Consider the following 6,606-nt stretch of genomic DNA (forward strand, 5'->3'; position numbering starts at 1 on the left):
AGATATCACCTTGTTTTCACATTAAACAGACTTCCACATGAGAAAGCAGCAAGGATGCAGTGGTGTTAATGTTTCCTGGTGTCAACCTGTATTATTTCAGTAGACATTGAAATGAGGATGCATCTTGCTGCCTTTCCAATGAAGCAAGTTTAATTTAGTAATAGGTGAAAAACCATCCCTACAAAGGTGTTAATCAGAGACTTGGCTTTGTGGACACTTTTCAGAGAACTAATTTGTTAGCATAAAAATAAAGCCAGAAAATGAAGAGCTGTTTAATCACTCAATTTGATTTTTCTGCCAGCATTTTTCTTTTTCTCTGCAACCCACTGCTAAATTGTGCTTCCCATCTGTTTTTTTATAAAATCACTTAATCAAATCTAACTCTGATTACATCAGAGAAGGCCAGGTACCCTACACCATAAGAGAGGGTTTGAAATTTTGACTTGTCTACTTAAAGATCACCAAAATCTGATCACAAGGTCAATTACGTCCCTGGGTAGGATTGAACCACCAACCTTTTGGTTAGTAGCCAAACACACTAACTGATTGTGCCACAGAGACACTTTGCAAAAGTGCATACTGACAAAGGCTAATAAGCATTCATCTAGAACGTTTCCTAGAAAAACTTTAAAAAGTCAATAATCTGGAGAGTTTTTGTAAGATGTTTCTTAAATCAACCAACGAAGAAACACATTAGTACTTTCCCATGATGAGTGAGTGCTTCAGGATCTCTTGCACTTACATGTGCAGCAGAGTACTGCAATGGAAGCATGCTTGGCCCATAACCCAGAGGTAGGCAGATTGAAACTATCCTCTGCTATATGCATTTTTTTTTAATTAAAGTAATCCAAAACTGGGATTGATATTTTAGCTCTTTTATTTTTACTTAAAGTACAATAACTTTTACCATTTTAATTTGTTTTAATAGTATATTGACAGTATTGTTTTCTTTCAAAAATCCACATAATTTTCTTTACCCTATTATTAAAATGGTAATTGACAAAAACAAACTATATTGTCACCAGAAGAGCAATACAAAATGTACAAGTGATATATTAAAATCATCTTTCCAGCTTGAATTTCAATGATGCATTGGGGCAACGATTTTGTGAGAAACATCTTCACCCTTAAATAAAGATTTTCTTAATTCATTACCTGTGTGCTAATTAGATATCACCTTGTTTTCACATTAAACAGACTTCCACATGAGAAAGCAGCAAGGATGCAGTGGCGTTAATGTTTCCTGGTGTCAACCTGTATTATTTCAGTAGACATTGAAATGAGGATGCATCTTGCTGTCTTTCCAGTGAAGCAAGTTTAATTTAGTAATAGGTGAAAAACCATCCCTACAAAGGTGTAAATCAGAGACTTGGCTTTGTGGACACTTTTCAGAGAACAAATTTGTTAGCATAAAAATAAAGCCAGAAAATGAAGAGCTGTTTAATCACTCAATTGGATTTTCCAGCCAGCATATTTTTTTTTCTCTGCAACCCACTGCTAAATTGTGCTTCCTAGCTGTTTTTTATAAAATCACTGAATCAAATCTAACTCTGATTACATCAGAGAAGGCCAGGTACCCTACACCATAAGAGGGGGTTTGAAATTTTGACTTGTCTACTTAAATATCACCAAAATCTGATAACAAGGTCAATTACGTCCCTGGGTGGGATTGAACCACCAACCTTTTGGTTAACAGCCGAACACACTAACCGATTGCGCCACAGAGACACTATGCAAAAAGTACATACTGACAAAGGCTAATAAGCATCCATCTAGAACGTTTCCTAGAAAAACGTTAAAAAGTCAATAATCTGGAGAGTTTTTGTAAGATGTTTCTTCCATCAACCAACGAAGAAACACATTGGTACTTTCCCATGATGAGTGAGTGCTTCAGGATCTCTTGCACTTACATGTGCAGCAGAGTACTGCAATGGAAGCATGCTGGGCCCATAACCCAGAGCTAGGCAGATTGAAACTATCCTCTGCTATATGCATTTTTTTGTTAATTTAAGTAATCCAAAACTGGGATTGATATTTTGGCTCTTTTATTTTTACTTAAAGTACAATAACTTTTACCATTTTAATTTGTTTCAATAGTATATTGACAGTATTGTTTTCTTTCAAAAATCCACTTAATTTTCTTTACCCTATTATTAAAATGGTAATTGACAAAAACAAACTACATTGTCACCAGAAGAGCAATACAAAATGTACAAGTGATATATTAAAATCATCTTTCCAGCTTGAATTTCAATGATACATTGGGGCAATGATTTTGTGAGAAACATCTTCACCCTTAAATAAAGATTTTCTTAATTCATTACCTGTGTGCTAATTAGATATCACCTTGTTTTCACATTAAACAGACTTCCACATGAGAAAGCAGCAAGGATGCAGTGGCGTTAATGTTTCCTGGTGTCAACCTGTATTATTTCAGTAGACATTGAAATGAGGATGCATCTTGCTGCCTTTCCAATGAAGCAAGTTTAATTTAGTAATAGGTGAAAAACCATCCCTACAAAGGTGTTAATCAGAGACTTGGCTTTGTGGACACTTTTCAGAGAACTAATTTGTTAGCATAAAAATAAAGCCAGAAAATGAAGAGCTGTTTAATCACTCAATTTGATTTTTCTGCCAGCATTTTTCTTTTTCTCTGCAACCCACTGCTAAATTGTGCTTCCTATCTGTTTTTTTATAAAATCACTTAATCAAATCTAACTCTGATTACATCAGAGAAGGCCAGGTACCCTACACCATAAGAGAGGGTTTGAAATTTTGACTTGTCTACTTAAAGATCACCAAAATCTGATCACAAGGTCAATTACGTCCCTGGGTAGGAATGAACCACCAACCTTTTGGTTAGTAGTCAAACACACTAACTGATTGTGCCACAGAGACACTTTGCAAAAGTGCATACTGACAAAGGCTAATAAGCATTCATCTAGAACGTTTCCTAGAAAAACTTTAAAAAGTCAATAATCTGGAGAGTTTTTGTAAGATGTTTCTTAAATCAACCAACGAAGAAACACATTAGTACTTTCCCATGATGAGTGAGTGCTTCAGGATCTCTTGCACTTACATGTGCAGCAGAGTACTGCAATGGAAGCATGCTTGGCCCATAACCCAGAGGTAGGCAGATTGAAACTATCCTCTGCTATATGCATTTTTTTTTTAATTAAAGTAATCCAAAACTGGGATTGATATTTTAGCTCTTTTATTTTTACTTAAAGTACAATAACTTTTACCATTTTAATTTGTTTTAATAGTATATTGACAGTATTGTTTTCTTTCAAAAATCCACTTAATTTTCTTTACCCTACTATTAAAATGGTAATTGACAAAAACAAACTATATTGTCACCAGAAGAGCAATACAAAATGTACAAGTGATATATTAAAATCATCTTTCCAGCTTGAATTTCAATGATGCATTGGGGCAACGATTTTGTGAGAAACATCTTCACCCTTAAATAAAGATTTTCTTAATTCATTACCTGTGTGCTAATTAGATATCACCTTGTTTTCACATTAAACAGACTTCCACATGAGAAAGCAGCAAGTATGCAGTGGCGTTAATGTTTCCTGGTGTCAACCTGTATTACTTCAGTAGACATTGAAATGAGGATGCATCTTGCTGTCTTTCCAGTGAAGCAAGTTTAATTTAGTAATAGGTGAAAAACCATCCCTACAAAGGTGTAAATCAGAGACTTGGCTTTGTGGACACTTTTCAGAGAACAAATTTGTTAGCATAAAAATAAAGCCAGAAAATGAAGAGCTGTTTAATCACTCAATTTGATTTTTCTGCCAGCATTTTTCTTTTTCTCTGCAACCCACTGCTAAATTGTGCTTCCTATCTGTTTTTTTATAAAATCATTTAATCAAATCTAACTCTGATTACATCAGAGAAGGCCAGGTACCCTACACCATAAGAGGGGGTTTGAAATTTTGACTTGTCTACTTAAAGATCGCCAAAAACTGATAACAAGGTCTATTACGTCCCTGGGTGGGATTGAACCACCAACCTCTTGGTTAATAGCCAAACACATTAACCGATTGCACCACAGAGACACTTTGCAAGAAGTCCATACTGACATAGGCTAATAAGCGTTCATCTAGAACGTTTCCTAGAAAAACTTTAAAAAGTCAATAATCTGGAGAGTTTTTGTAAGATGTTTCTTAAATCAACCAACGAAGAAACACATTGGTACTTTCCCATGATGAGTGAGTGCTTCAGGATCTCTTGCACTTACATGTGCAGCAGAGTACTGCAATGGAAGCATGCTGGGCCCATAACCCAGAGCTAGGCAGATTGAAACTATCCTCTGCTATATGCATTTTTTTTTTTGTTAATTAAAGTAATCCAAAACTGGGATTGATATTTTGGCTCTTTTATTTTTACTTAAAGTACAATAACTTTTACCATTTTAATTTGTTTTAATAGTATATTGACAGTATTGTTTTCTTTCAAAAATCCACTTAATTTTCTTTACCCTATTATTAAAATGGTAATTGACAAAAACAAACTACATTGTCACCAGAAGAGCAATACAAAATGTACAAGTGATATATTAAAATCATCTTTCCAGCTTGAATTTCAATGATGCATTGTGGCAACGATTTTGTGAGAAACATCTTCACCCTTAAATAAAGATTTTCTTAATTCCTTACCTGTGTGCTAATTAGATATCACCTTGTTTTCACATTAAACAGACTTCCACATGAGAAAGCAGCAAGGATGCAGTGGCGTTAATGTTTCCTGGTGTCAACCCGTATTATTTCAGTAGACATTGAAATGAGGATGCATCTTGCTGCCTTTCCAATGAAGCAAGTTTAATTTAGTAATAGGTGAAAAACCATCCCTACAAAGGTGTTAATCAGAGACTTGGCTTTGTGGACACTTTTCAGAGAACAAATTTGTTAGCATAAAAATAAAGCCAGAAAATGAAGAGCTGTTTAATCACTCAATTTGATTTTTCTGCCAGCATTTTTCTTTTTCTCTGCATTCCACTGCTAAATTGTGCTTCCTAACTGTTTTTTTTATAAAATCACTTAATCAAATCTAACTCTGATTACATCAGAGAAGGCCAGGTACCCTACACCATAAGAGGGGGTTTGAAATTTTGACTTGTCTACTTAAATATCACCAAAATCTGATAACAAGGTCAATTACGTCCCTGGGTGGGATTGAACCACCAACCTTTTGGTTAATAGCCGAACACACTAACCGATTGCGCCACAGAGACACTTTGCAAAAAGTCGATACTGACAAAGGCTAATAAGCATTCATCTAGAACGTTTCCTAAAAAAACGTTAAAAAGTCAATAATCTGGAGAGTTTTTGTAAGATGTTTCTTCCATCAACCAACGAAGAAACACATTGGTACTTTCCCATGATAAGTGAGTGCTTCAGGATCTCTTGCACTTACATGTGCAGCAGAGTACTGCAATGGAAGCATGCTGGGCCCATAACCCAGAGGTAGGCAGATTGAAACTCTCCTCTGCTATATGCATTTTTTTTTTGTTAATTAAAGCAATCCAAAACTGGGATTGATATTTTTGCTCTTTTATTTTTACTTAAAGTACAATAACTTTTACCATTTTAATTTGTTTTAATAGTATATTGACAGTATTGTTTTCTTTCAAAAATCCACTTAATTTTCTTTACCCTATTATTAAAATGGTAATTGACAAAAACAAACTACATTGTCACCAGAAGAGCAATACAAAATGTACAAGTGATATATTAAAATCATCTTTCCAGCTTGAATTTCAACGATTTTGTGAGAAACATCTTCACCCTTAAATAAAGATTTTCTTAATTCCTTACGTGTGTGCTAATTAGATATCACCTTGTTTTCACATTAAACAGACTTCCACATGAGAAAGCAGCAAGGATGCAGTGGCGTTAATGTTTCCTGGTGTCAACCTGTATTATTTCAGTAGACTTTGAAATGAGGATGCATCTTGCTGCCTTTCCAATGAAGCAAGTTTAATTTAGTAATAGGTGAAAAACCATCCTTACAAAGGTGTTAATCAGAGACTTGGCCTTGTGGACACTTTTCAGAGAACAAATTTGTTAGCATAAAAATAAAGCCAGAAAATGAAGAGCTGTTTAATCACTCAATTGGATTTTTCTGCCAGCATTTTTCTTTTTCTCTGCAACCCACTGCTAAATTGTGCTTCCTATCTGTTTTTTATAAGATCACTTAATCAAATCTAACTCTGATTACATCAGAGAAGGCCAGGTACCCTACACCATAAGAGAGGGTTTGAAATTTTGACTTGTCTACTTAAAGATCACCAAAATCTGATAACAAGGTCAATTACGTCCCTGGGTGGGATTGAACCACCAACCTTTTGGTTAATAACCAAACACGCTAACTGATTGCGCCACAGAGACACTTTGCAAATGTACATACTGACAAAGGCTAATAAGCATTCATCTAGAACGTTTCCTAGAAAAACTTGAAAAAGTCAATAATCTGGAGAGTTTTTGTAAGATGTTTCTTAAATCAACCAACGAAGAAACACATTAGTACTTTCCCATGATGAGTGAGTGCTTCAGGATCTCTTGCACTTACATGTGCAGCAGAGTACTGCAATGGAAG

General features: G+C 35.0%; 2 non-coding genes across 2 annotated transcripts; both read right to left on the reverse strand.

Moving 5' to 3' along the window:
- Positions 1–487: 487 nt before the first annotated feature.
- TRNAS-ACU (transfer RNA serine (anticodon ACU)) lies at positions 488–561 on the reverse strand. Its single transcript has one exon. It is a non-coding gene; the product is annotated as a tRNA-Ser (tRNA).
- A 5,763-nt stretch (positions 562–6,324) lies between these two features.
- Positions 6,325–6,398, reverse strand: TRNAN-AUU (transfer RNA asparagine (anticodon AUU)). The gene has a single exon. It is a non-coding gene; the product is annotated as a tRNA-Asn (tRNA).
- Positions 6,399–6,606: the final 208 nt, after the last annotated feature.

This window comes from Pseudophryne corroboree, unplaced genomic scaffold (assembly GCF_028390025.1).
Source record: "Pseudophryne corroboree isolate aPseCor3 unplaced genomic scaffold, aPseCor3.hap2 scaffold_2935, whole genome shotgun sequence".
Classification (NCBI taxonomy): Eukaryota; Metazoa; Chordata; class Amphibia; order Anura; family Myobatrachidae; genus Pseudophryne; species Pseudophryne corroboree.